At 39.1% G+C, this 12,136-nt stretch overlaps 1 protein-coding gene and 1 long non-coding RNA gene across 2 annotated transcripts in view; one reads left to right on the top strand and one right to left on the bottom strand.

Annotated features, from left to right (window-relative positions):
* Positions 1–12,136, bottom strand: part of fbxl17 (F-box and leucine-rich repeat protein 17) — a 73,060-nt gene that overhangs the window by 29,193 nt on the left and 31,731 nt on the right. The window lies entirely within an intron of this gene.
* Positions 7,370–9,878, top strand: LOC109527080 (uncharacterized). Its single transcript, XR_002170466.1, has 2 exons — positions 7,370–8,177; positions 9,212–9,878. It is a non-coding gene; the product is annotated as an uncharacterized LOC109527080 (long non-coding RNA).

Raw genomic sequence — 12,136 nt, 5'->3', positions numbered from 1 at the left:
GTCAGCGTGTGAAGCGCGGCTTCGCCCTGGCATGCCGGCTTTAGAGTGCCTCGTTGTCACAGCATGGAAAAGCCCAGCGACAACACAGCGGGATATATTTTAGACACGTGCACAGCATTCAAGAGTGCAGAGAACCGTTGGATTTCTTACGATTTTGACATCTCATATTTTTTCGGATTGTTTACAACATTAAAGAAAGTATTTTTTACGATTGTATTTTGAGTTGTTTTCGGCACCTTGACCTGGAATTGCACCAGAATGTAAGACATTTTTTCTTTGTCCAAGTCTTGTGTTCACATTACAAAGTTACTATCAATATTATTGTGTGGTTTATGTGCTAGACAAATGGACTGAAGAAAATGATGACAAGCATCGGGTCTGCAAAGGATTGGAAAACTTTCTCAGAGAGAAGAGTGGAAGCAAGTCTAAAGGTGGATGAAGCATTTCTTCTTGTGTTATTTCACCAACAAAGGAAAGGAGAAGCAAGCATAGTCTGAGACAACAAATTATGTGTGCGTGCCAAGGAATTTTAGCCTGCCAAAATTCCTCTGGATTTAAGTCTTTGACCCACATAGAAACCAACCTCTATCGACCTGTATTTAATTACTAATGAGCAGCAATGAACAGCAAACAGTTGAGAATAAATAGGATTGCCTCGCTTGGTTTGTAGGAGTAGCAGCATTGGAATAAGTTTGTAAGCACTGTTGACAGAGTTCCAAAAAATGAATTACCCACACAATTTCTCGATCCTGTATTTTTTCAAAAAATAATCCTAAAATTTGATAACCAGAAAATCATTGACACCAGTACCCCACCCTATTAGGCGCACTTCTTGGGGGCCCCCCAATTACCATGGCAACAGGAGAGACAGTAACACTGCCTTGGTCGCTACTTGAGGTGATGAGCAGAGTGAGGAGTGAAGAGCGGAAAAATGATGAATTATCAATGTGCCGTGAGCAAATGGAAAATTATTTTTTCATGGTGATTGTCTGATATCTGATTCAGGATTGTAATATTGAATTATTAATCGCTTCAACCGAATGAATATTTGATGTGCACAATAAAAAAGAAAAAAAAAGAACAAGAGTTTGGGGTGATTTGAGGGATGTGGAGGAAGGTCACTGTTCAGTCACCAGACAAAAGTCGTTTGAAGTGCAGATAAATCAACTGACAGGATGAATACAAAGTGAACAATTATCAGATATTTCATTTGGGTAATATTGTGACACTATTTTGTCTTTATCCGAGGCTGGGGGATTTTCAAGTTTCACTGAAATAACAAACGATAACCTTGAAGTAGAAGATTTGTTTTGTTTTTTAACAAATAAGTACAGCTGGCACTCTGTAATGACAATGCCTTTAGTGGCGACATCAAATGCAGAAGCACAAAGCCCTGCGGATGAGTGTGTTATTTATTTATTTCCCCACCAATTCACAAGAAGGAAATACAACTGCCACTTGAAGTGCTCAAGTTGATCAAGTAGGACCATTGAATCTCAGCTGAATAGGTAATAAGAATGTCTGCGGGGGGTTGCAGCTTGTGAAGGACGGCGCTAATAAACACTGTCAAGGTCATACTTTTGTTTGGATTCATCTTTGGTCAAGCAAATCAAGTCAAATGCAAATATGAACGCAGTCCCTTTCAAACACGATAGAGATGGTAACATACTGGTGACAGACATAAAGAATTAGTCTTGGCTGAAAAAAATATTCAGTAGAATTAAAAAAATAGAGAGCGAGAGAGAGAGAGAGAGAGAGAGAGAGAGAGAGAGAGAGAGAGAGAGAGAGAGAGAGAGAGACACACACACACACACACACACACACATTTTCAACAAATATATTTTTCGGAACAAGCAGGAGGCATTGGGTTTTCTTAACGTAAGTTTTCCTGTCCTGTCAGAGTCAAAAAAAAAAAAAACAAGATAACTTATAAAAATTGTAAGTTGGGTCACTCGTATCTCAAGGCACAAGATCTGCTTAGAAGAGTGGGTGTGAACTGTCAAAAACAGGGTATTGTCTGCGGACCAAAAAAGAAATGGTATTTTGGGTTTAAAATGTGTCCGTTTGGGGTTTTTAAAAGGATATAATAAAGAATAACTTTGTCCTGCTCAAAGACACATTTCACCTTGTGAAAAAACTAAATGTAGGACATCAGTGAGGTCCCTCTAGCTACAGGTTACCCAAAAATAACATTAAAAAAAAAACGGTTTTAGAAAGCACCCTAAGGCTATTGAGGCACACTGGGAGATGGACTCAACTTAAATTATCTCTAATCCCATCTTGCTCTATCGAGTCTCAAGTTCTAAATGTTACACAACTAACAATACGGAATAAGAGCTTTTCTTCTCTACATTAATAGGCTAAAGTGCATTTGGAGACGGAGAGCAAAAAGGGAGTAAGAAGAGGAGAAAATACGAAGTCAGGACAGGAGCAAGAAGAGTCTAAACAAGGAGAAATTACCATGTAGGAGTAATCAGTGGCTAAAAGCTTCCCCCCGCTGACTCTAAGTGCTTTTGGGAACGGGCAAGATTGTAGGAATAAAAGGATGTGAAAAATGCACGTGGCAGCATCGAGTCCGTGTTGAAGACTGAGGAGGCAGAACCACATTGATGAAGAAGGGTGGGAGGGGGAGGCAGAGGTAAAAATGAGTGAGTGACTGAAGAGACTAGAAGAAAAGGAAGAAGGGGAAATTAGCTCTGAGAGAAGTCCAGCGGGGGCTTTCTGTCCATTTTCGACGTCGTCCTGTCCTATTAGTGCTTCACTTCCGGCTGTCCAAACACCACTGAAGCCTAATAAAGCCTGAACTCAGTCACACACTTGATGGTTGAAAATGGCTAGAAAAGGGGTATTTCCTCTGGGCTTTTAACAATGACCTCCAAACATCACCGCCTCACTCTGCCAACAAGCCGGAAACTTTAATGGAGACCATTTTTGTTTTTTGTTTTTTTTATTTTTGGCGGGGAGGGGTTGACGATTTGGTGAACGGGCTATTTGGCGCCAGCACCTCATTTTTTCCACCCATTTTGAGGGGAATGGGCAAGCGCAACATGAAGCTTGAAGTCTTTGTATGTGTGCGTGTTGTGGGAGGTGGGTTGCTGTGTCGGTGCAGTCTGTCTGAACAATTTTAGCATAAAGATTGAAACGCAGTTGAGCGAGTACTTCTGCTGGAACGCTGGTAGCCAAAACGCCATTTGAAAAGACCCGTGAAAAGGCAGCTTTGTTCGATGGAGCATGAAACAATTAGGTATTATCCAAGAAAAATAACTCATGCGAGTGCTCAGACCAAAAAATGTCAAAAACAAGAACACTTTGGCAGACAACATAGGCAAAAAAAAAAAAAACAGCTGTGCAGTGAAGGGCTCTGACAGTTACTACCTCAAGTAAACCTTCAACAACCAACAGTGAGTTGAAAATTGGGCTGTTTTTTTAGGTAACCTGAACTTTGGCCTTCAAAATATCTTTGGTCAACCTTGCTTCCAAATGTCGCTTTGTTTTGACCGCAGACAAATACAAGATCCTTGAGGAAAGTTAAATGACATGTGAATTATAGCGTACTTAAAAGGAGGCAAAAAAAGGAATGTGGGGTTTTCTTTCCCTTGCAATTTTGAAAAGTTTTAATTGTCAAACCAAGGGCAGGGGCGATCGAATATTTTTCCACCAATTATTCTATCAATCATCCAATGACACAAAAAATACTTTTGCATGACTACACAGCAACCCCGATGCAAAATATGCATTTGAGGTTGCAGGTATTATATTCTTGTCCACCCGTGGTTCTGTACCCTGCTGCTTCATGTTACACTCATCTCAATTTCAAATGGAAAATTTGGAAAAACTCCAGTTATCCACAAACGTCGCCACTGCGGATCAACACAAACCAAAAAGCCAAAGAAAGCGATGTCACTTCAAACCTAATTGCATCCATGAATAGCATGAGAAATCGGATTCAGATTAAAACCGGGAGACCTGAGATTGAGCTGTTGTCCTTATCCCCCATGCACATCTTCCTTTCCGAATCAATTATACAGAAGTGGCTGGAGAGCCAACCCAATGGGAGAGGCAGAAAGGAGCGTAGACTGTAGCTCCAGCTTGAGGAATAAAATCAACCACCCTTTTGTCATCATTTTAGTGATGTGATGAGTGACAACAGACTGAAACCAAAAGTGACGAGGACAAGAACATGTGATGAGCTGATTTCATAAGGTCCATTTTGATATTGCTAGCTAATATGTGATGAGCTAGTTTCATAAGGTCCATTTTGATATTGCTAGCTTCAGTCTGAGAAAGGGAAAAAAAAAAAAAAGTAACGTTCCGGTTATGTTTTCATTGCTACTCATTAGATCATGTAAACCAAATTTTTCAGTTCTTTGTGGAAGGGTGTCACATAGACCTTGGAAGAAACCATTACATTTTGGTGTTAAAACCCCAGCGCTAATCCATTTTTTTGTTTAGTCGTCACTGACATCAATTTCTTTGTTCATGACAAAACTAATTGTATAAGGCTACTAAATCCATTAACTAACTCAAAGGTCTGATTATTTGAACAATATGAGAAGATTGGCTTCTGCATCGACATTAACATCGCCCAAAAACTCTGCGGAAGACACCACTGGGGCTGCTCAAATCCCAAAAGATGAAAGATGAAGTTATCAAAAAAGGTCAGAGGGGTGATGTGAGAAATGATGTCAAACTATAAATACAGAAACCTCACAGTCATAGCACAGACACCGAAAATACAGCCGGTGCCACAGAGACCATAAAGAGTCTAATTGAGCCTTACGGGTCCATGACATATGGGATGAGTGTGTGGTATGTTGGCAAAGGTGTGGGACACACTTTTTCATCGATGTGCGAACATCCATCACTGGGTACTGGCTTGTTTAATGTCAAGTGGGACTGACCTGTGAGCCAAAACTTCACGTCAGCTTTGGACCATGACTGTTCCTTTGTTTTGAGTCCTTAAAATTATGAGAGTACTTGTGCTTTCCACTCATCTTAAACAGGATGTACCATTTTTTTTCTCAAGAGGACCATGGTTGTTCTTTTCCTCAAATGCAAAGAGTACAATGCCTTCTAAGAGGTGGGGTGTTTTATTAGGGAGGGTACAAATGTTTTTATCATAACATGATAATATTACTGTATGTTGTGTACAATGTTTTTTAAGAGTGAAACAAGTCTCAAGAGTAAATTGATCCATCTTGCCGATCGGAACTATAGTTTGGCCATTTATATCGCCGTCACTAACTGTTGCCACGGATGTCAACAACACAACATTGTCCTGAAATCAAGTTATATGGCTAATTCAGGACACTTAAAAAAAATGTTTAAAACCTACGCTGATATTGTATTATACGGCGCCTGCTGCCGGCGTTTAGCGGCGGCTCCATAGTTAGCGGCTAGCTGCATCAGTGGCTAGCAGCTAGCCACTAAACAAGTACCCTATATCGGCTGGCGACTTTTGAGAGTCATTTTAATAAACTACATTATAAAATAATGTGCACTTTTCCAGCGTGTGAAAAGCAACAGTAGTAAAGTTATATTTTTTCCAATCTTTTAATGAAGCTTTGACCTTCACCCCTTTACTGGGTCATCAAATGACACGATAAATCCACAGAGCCCACCAGCTAAAATATCAGGGAACCACCAAAGGATTGGGTCAAAATAAGCAGTTAATCAAGATATGGTATATAGTTGTATAAAATATAACCAGCATTGTGTTTGGAATCTGTTCTTTTTCCCCACAAATATTCTTAGCAAAGCTCTATTAAAATACCTTCAATGTGTGTTTCAGTATTATAGTCTGGTCCAAAAAAAGCTGCATTTTCGCACAATTAATACAATTTGGCATCAGACACACTTCTATACCCTTTTTGTGCCGATAACTACTAGACACCATGCTGACAGGTTGTATGTGAATGTAGTCACATGGAATATAACAGCAACAAATAATGAGGAACCTTTCACCCTGAAACATACAGCTAAAAAGGAGATGGAAATTTAATGTGAATTATAACAGCAAACGAGCGAAAAGCCAATGGAAGAAGTCAATATTTTACTACCTGGAAATGTGCGTATAAAAGCGTGTATAAAAATGGGTGTGCATTCTTAAGTACGGCTCGTGGTCAGTCAGATCCAGAGAACAGGGGAGTTTAAAAAAATTAATGAGACAGACCTGTTAGGCCAAAGATGACGAAACCTCATTTAGCAGTCTATCAAGGTCTCCCTTCTTGAATGAAAGCTAATATTTGCTTCCCAAAAAAAATAATAGCTGCTTAAAAATGTCTAATGTCACTGGGCTTGCTCGCTGAGTAGCTCTATATTCTCACCACCCATCCATGAAAAAGAACCTGGGATGCAAACAAGCCTCATTGAAGACATGTGAGTATAAAAAAAAAAAAAATTAATGACAATAATATTATAAATCAACAACTCAACCACCAAAACAAAGATGTAAAGTAATACTTGAGATGTATACTGTACATAAAGAGAGAGAGGCACAAAGCACACTGACTTCTTAAAGTAGTAGCACTTTGTACAATACATAAACACGGCCATTATACAATAATCCCCTAAACACATCAAACTATAAAAGCAAGTTCATAAAACCAAGATGGTACTAAAAGACTTGTTGCCAGACATACATTCCTCTCAGGTCGGTTTTACCAGCCTCTTTTGAACAGCGCAAGTTGCTCAACTTTATGAGACTTCACCCACAGCAATGACAGAAGACCAATCCAAGGATTAAACTACTTCCATGTCACTGAAGAGGAAAATGAGCTCCCAAAAATCACAACTCTAACGAATACGGTTGTGGCGGCAATGTTTTCCACATTACAGTAAAAAATAGTGTGTCTGCGTAGAGAACAAGCAAGGAATGCAGAATATTGCATCTCCTCTCCAAACATTAAGCCATCTCGTGACCGCAAATATGGAATTTTACAAAAAATAACGAGGAATAGGGAGTCACGGCTTCACCATGTCATAAAGACAAATATAGTGGTGCTCTAAAATTCGAGTTTAATTCATTCAAATCCACTTTCCCCATCCAAATGGAAAAGTCCATTATCAGTTGCAGCCTCCCAAAAAGAAACACATTTTTTAAAATAAGAGAAATAGAAATCTATAATATTGTACTTCATAAAACGTGCAATAATGAAGGTAAAGAATTAAACAGTTTGTGCATCAGGACTAATTCATCCCAATGGTTTATTAATAACAGGAGAAAATATTGTCTTGCTGTCTTTCTGAGCCTGTCATTTAAAAAAAAAAAAAAAAGCAGCTGAAAGCATATACACAGATCAGAAAAACACTTTCAGGGAATATCCTTGGAAGTGAGTCCCGAACTAAATGTCCAGAAAGAATCCCTCCTCCTTGTCTCCTTTAAATAATTAAGTGCATTCTCATCGCTTTTTCGTGACACCAGGCTGTTTTTGCCAAGCGGTGCAATGTGCCCATTCTGGTGTTGCTCTCCAGAACTTGTTGACTTGATGCCACAGGCTGAATTGCTGTAACAATATCGATTAATATGCATCAACAGTGGCAGCAGGTGAGGTCTGCTCAAACACAAAAACATCAAGGACGTCTTGTGAATTACACAGTCACCTCCTTGGGGTATCTTCGAGTTTACTTGGGTTAACATTGGGGGGAAAAAAAAAGAAAGAAAAGAAATCAACACAAAAAATGCACTGGGAAAAGTTGCACCCAAAACCCTGAGAAAACATGAACAAAGCCAAATGCAAAACAATTCACAAGCATTATGAATGTGGGTGCTGAGCAAACCATAGTCATGCTAGATCTGCCCTTTGTATCCCGCTGCCCCCCCAAATATATATCTTTTTTTTATTCAGCACAAATTTTAAAACAGAAATAAGCCATAGTTTAACAAAACCAGCCTGATACTGACCCTGAAAACAAAACACTTCCTCACAGGCTTTCCCCAAAATATGACAGACTTTAAACATAAACATTATTTTTGAGCAGACATCAAGCCAATATTCTTCTTCACAAGAATATGTTCTATGCAGCTTTCACGAGTCTAAAAACAGCATTTCATTTAATATTGAGCATGTGGAATAGGAATTAAGCAGTAAGATCCACACGTTTTTGGCCATCTCGGGGGTGGCCATTTTGTCACTTGCTGTCGACTGAAAATGACATCACACTTGCTCGGGGCTCAGGTAAATACCTGTGTCCGAATTATTGTATGATATATTTGACATGATCAGTGTTTTGTTTTTTAATCATTTATTGTTAATAACATATAAAGGTAATTTGTGCACATTTGCTACTTCAGAAGTGTGTACAATCAAACACATAGTCCATAGCATTAATCAGTTACACACACACACACACACACACACACACACACACACACACACACACACACACACACACACACATATACAGAGATATATTATTCATCGAGATATATAGATATATATATATATATAATTTATTGAATTAGTAAGCGGATGCAGCTCTTTTGAATACATCAACAACAACACAAGTATAATAGCGTAAATACCACCTGAGTTCAATCGGTCACATTTCCATACCAAGACAGTGAGAAATGTCCTTTCAAAGGCAACTGTGGCTACTTCAAACTAATTCGTCCTTTCAGTGAAAGTCAGGGCGAGTTAACGCCTACTAGTATCTTTCGGCAGTTGGCAGCCAAACAAATGGAGAGAATATTTCAAAGAATTATTCAATGTGACAATTAGTTTTGTTATTTCCATGCGCCTTACTGACAGAATAATGAAAGGCTACCTTGAGAAAGACTCCACAAACACAACAGTTATATTCGAAACCATTACATATTAGAAGGTTGTTGCGTCGTTAAATGCCAGAGAAGCAATTGTTGACAGGGGAAACAGACCGCAAAGTGATTAGTGTTTGAACAAAAGCCAAACAATTCATGACAAGGTTCTCTATTATGAACTAGACTGCAGCAGGTAAATTCAAGAAAATTACAGGCGGGATCAATAAGAGGAAAAATAGGCTCGATATATTCTGCCATTTTTAGTGGTCTTGTAAATAAAACGAGAAGGAAATAAAGGAAAAGCAAAACTAGGATGAATCACAAGCTTTTGTAATTCTTACACCAAATGTGTCCATTCTTCCGCTCAGGTGGTGACCGAACTGGCAGGCTCGCCAATTCATCTAATTTAATTTTTGAACCCATCAAGCAGTGAAAATACCTTTGTGTTTTTAGAAAGTGACTACAGTGGATTGGCAGAATCGACTGCAAGACAGAACCACCTGGGCTTCCGTACAGAGTGCCAGAAGAAACGAATGATCCAGAGAGAGGATGACAGACGAAAGTGAGCACGCCAGATGCAGGTGTTGCTCGAACACACCGGAGGAATGCATGACTAAATTATTCAGGGAGTTGTCAATGCATCTGGGTCTCATCTCGGACTTCCAGCCGGAATTGCTTGTCCGGCAGCCATCTCTGAAAAAAACTATACCGATAGGAAAAAGTGAAAGAAGAGGCCTATATATTGGACCGTGTGCATATACTCTTGCCTCCCTGCAAGTTTTTCCACATAATCCAAATGGCGTTCATTGTCATTACATTTTCTGAACAAAATAATTCCCTCTCATACAAAACGGAGTCCTTCGTATGAGCCAATGTTAGGGCTGCTATCAAAAATGGTGTCTGATTTTTGTATAGGGCTATAAAAGGCAGAACCTGGAGTGGTGAGTGACATGGGTGTCAATAAATTTGATTGCATCGCTCGCTGAATGAATCGGCTAACCCATTAGCCAGTATGCGTGCTGAGTGACTCAATGGGAGTTGTGGCCATGCCTGCGTACGAATGTGCTTATTATATTGGTGGTGTTCTTACAGTTTGTTCAATAAAGTGATTGAAAGTGGTCATCTTTAACCACTTGCAGAGGATTACAATACGTTCTACCAAGCTATGGTAGGCTTTATCGAATTAGCTAAAATCAAAACTGGGGCCTCGTCGATTATTCACCTGGCCAATATTAGCCCTTTTCTAACGTGTCTTTGTCAATTTTTCAATTTCATTTTGGTTTTTACATCCTAACACATTACAACAGAAGACAAAGTCAAGGATATTCAAACCCCGCTCGAGCAAAAAATCAGCACAGTATAAAAACCATTAACTACTGAATGTAACAATTCACAGCCTGAGCCTGATCTATCATTGAAGTCACACAGCCTCCTCTCGACCCCGTAGGAGCCTCGTGTTCAGAGTTTAATTTCATTTTTACTGCGTGGCTCGCCACAGACCGCGGTCCCACAGTATTAATGAACTTAGCCAATATAAACGCAATCATGCCTGAGGAGTAATTACAAATCTAATTGAGCATCTAAACAGAATATTAAATTCCCGTTAAGCCGTGCCTCTAATTTGGAAGACTCTTAAAAAGTCAAATCTTTGCCTGTAAAAAAAAACACAGGCGGGCTCTCTGAAAAAGCTTTAGGATGAGCATGGGGATTTTCCCTTTTTTCAAGCGAGAACGGCACGTCTACACAGATTCACTGAGCTCAACAGAAAGATAGACCGTCCAAGTGTAATATCTAAATATGCAGAAGTTGCAGAAAAAAACAACACATGAATACATAAAAATGCACGTTTATAGTAAGGTAAACATTGTGGTGCTGCAGTGATGCCCCAACCAATAAATCATATCCTCCAGACATACGGGAATATGCCTGCTACTGAGATCCCAGAAATGGACGGGAAATGATTTGGCTCAGCCTCATTTTTGTATGCCTGCACATAAGAATCCAGTGTTACTAAAAATGCCATTCTAAATATTGCTCCAAAATGGAAAATAAAGAAATGTCGCACACACGGTAGATTTAGAAAAATGATCAATTGTATATACTAATCTCCATGAGCGAAATTAGTTCTACGCATCGAGAGTTTTGACGACAACTAGAATCCTGATTTTGACAATATTTTCCTAGATTGATGTGCTTTAACTTGGAAATCATAAAATGGTAGTAATTATTCAGCATAAAGGGTTGGACAACAAAAAATGTGTAGTCATCGACAGTAAAAAATAGTAGAGTCCATTTTGATTAATCAATGACATCAGTGATATTTTTTTGGACAAAATTGGCACAGAAACAAATCCAAACGAAATGATTAAAAATGCAACTCACCCAGAAATGTCATCTATGTTTCCATTACACTTTAATTACAAGGATGGACTCGCATATTTTGTAAGTGACTGCTACAAGTGTCATTTTTGGTCACATATTTCCACAAGCTTATAGCGCAGTACAGTCAAAAGTGTTGCGACACAATGTCATAAGTATCAAGCTGTTGCTTGATGAGTGAATCTATGATTCTAGATTGAAACGTGTTTATAACAATACAAGTTTATAAATAACTTTCCAAATACTTTGGATAAAGACAATATTTTGAAGAACCATCCACCAAACAGTGGATATGCAAGACAAAAAAAATGGAGTTATGAGCGTCATTTGCTAATTTAATTTCAAAGTTGCTGTCAAAATAACCCAACATGATAATCTGAGTGAAGCAGCACTTCATCCAGAAAGACCCCTGCTCTGGTCAGCATTAGTAATACATTAGTCTGTTCAGTCAATCATTGGCTTGGAAACGAAGTCCAGTACAAAATGAGACTTAGGAAAAAAAAATTGCAAAAAAATTGAGCTAAATGCCCATTTCCAGTATACTGTCTACCCCTCTCGCCTGATAGTGTTCAAAATTAGTTCTCTCTTAAACTCATCGAACTTGTGAAGCCTCTGTCAAAAAAAAAAAAAAAAAGTCTTCCACGCATGCCAGTAGACCAAAGTCATAATTTCAACAAACCACAAGAGTCAGCTTTGTCATTTGAAGAGAAAAAAAAAAGCATGTTGTTCTAGGGTGGTGTCTTAGGTGACTAGCTGCTGATGCTGCTTTCTTCTTCGATGGTGATGTGAAGTTGGGGCCAATGGCGGCAATGGTTTAAAGGCTTGGTCATAATGTTGTGGAAAGGATTACCGCTTGAAAAAGAGAGTGATGTGTTTTAAATCAGAAGTCCGCGCCAAGAACAGGTCAGGTTTGTTGATGCTTAGCTATGTCACACTCCCCGTGGCCAATGTGGGGGTACTCGCAGGAGGCTCCAAGTTCACGCCAAATGGCACTGGAGC

This window comes from Hippocampus comes, unplaced genomic scaffold (genome assembly GCF_001891065.2).
Source record: "Hippocampus comes isolate QL1 unplaced genomic scaffold, H_comes_QL1_v1.1 scaffold155, whole genome shotgun sequence".
Taxonomy (NCBI): Eukaryota; Metazoa; Chordata; class Actinopteri; order Syngnathiformes; family Syngnathidae; genus Hippocampus; species Hippocampus comes.
The sequence above is the reverse complement of the archived record's forward strand: the minus strand, read 5'-3'. Positions and strand labels throughout refer to the sequence as shown.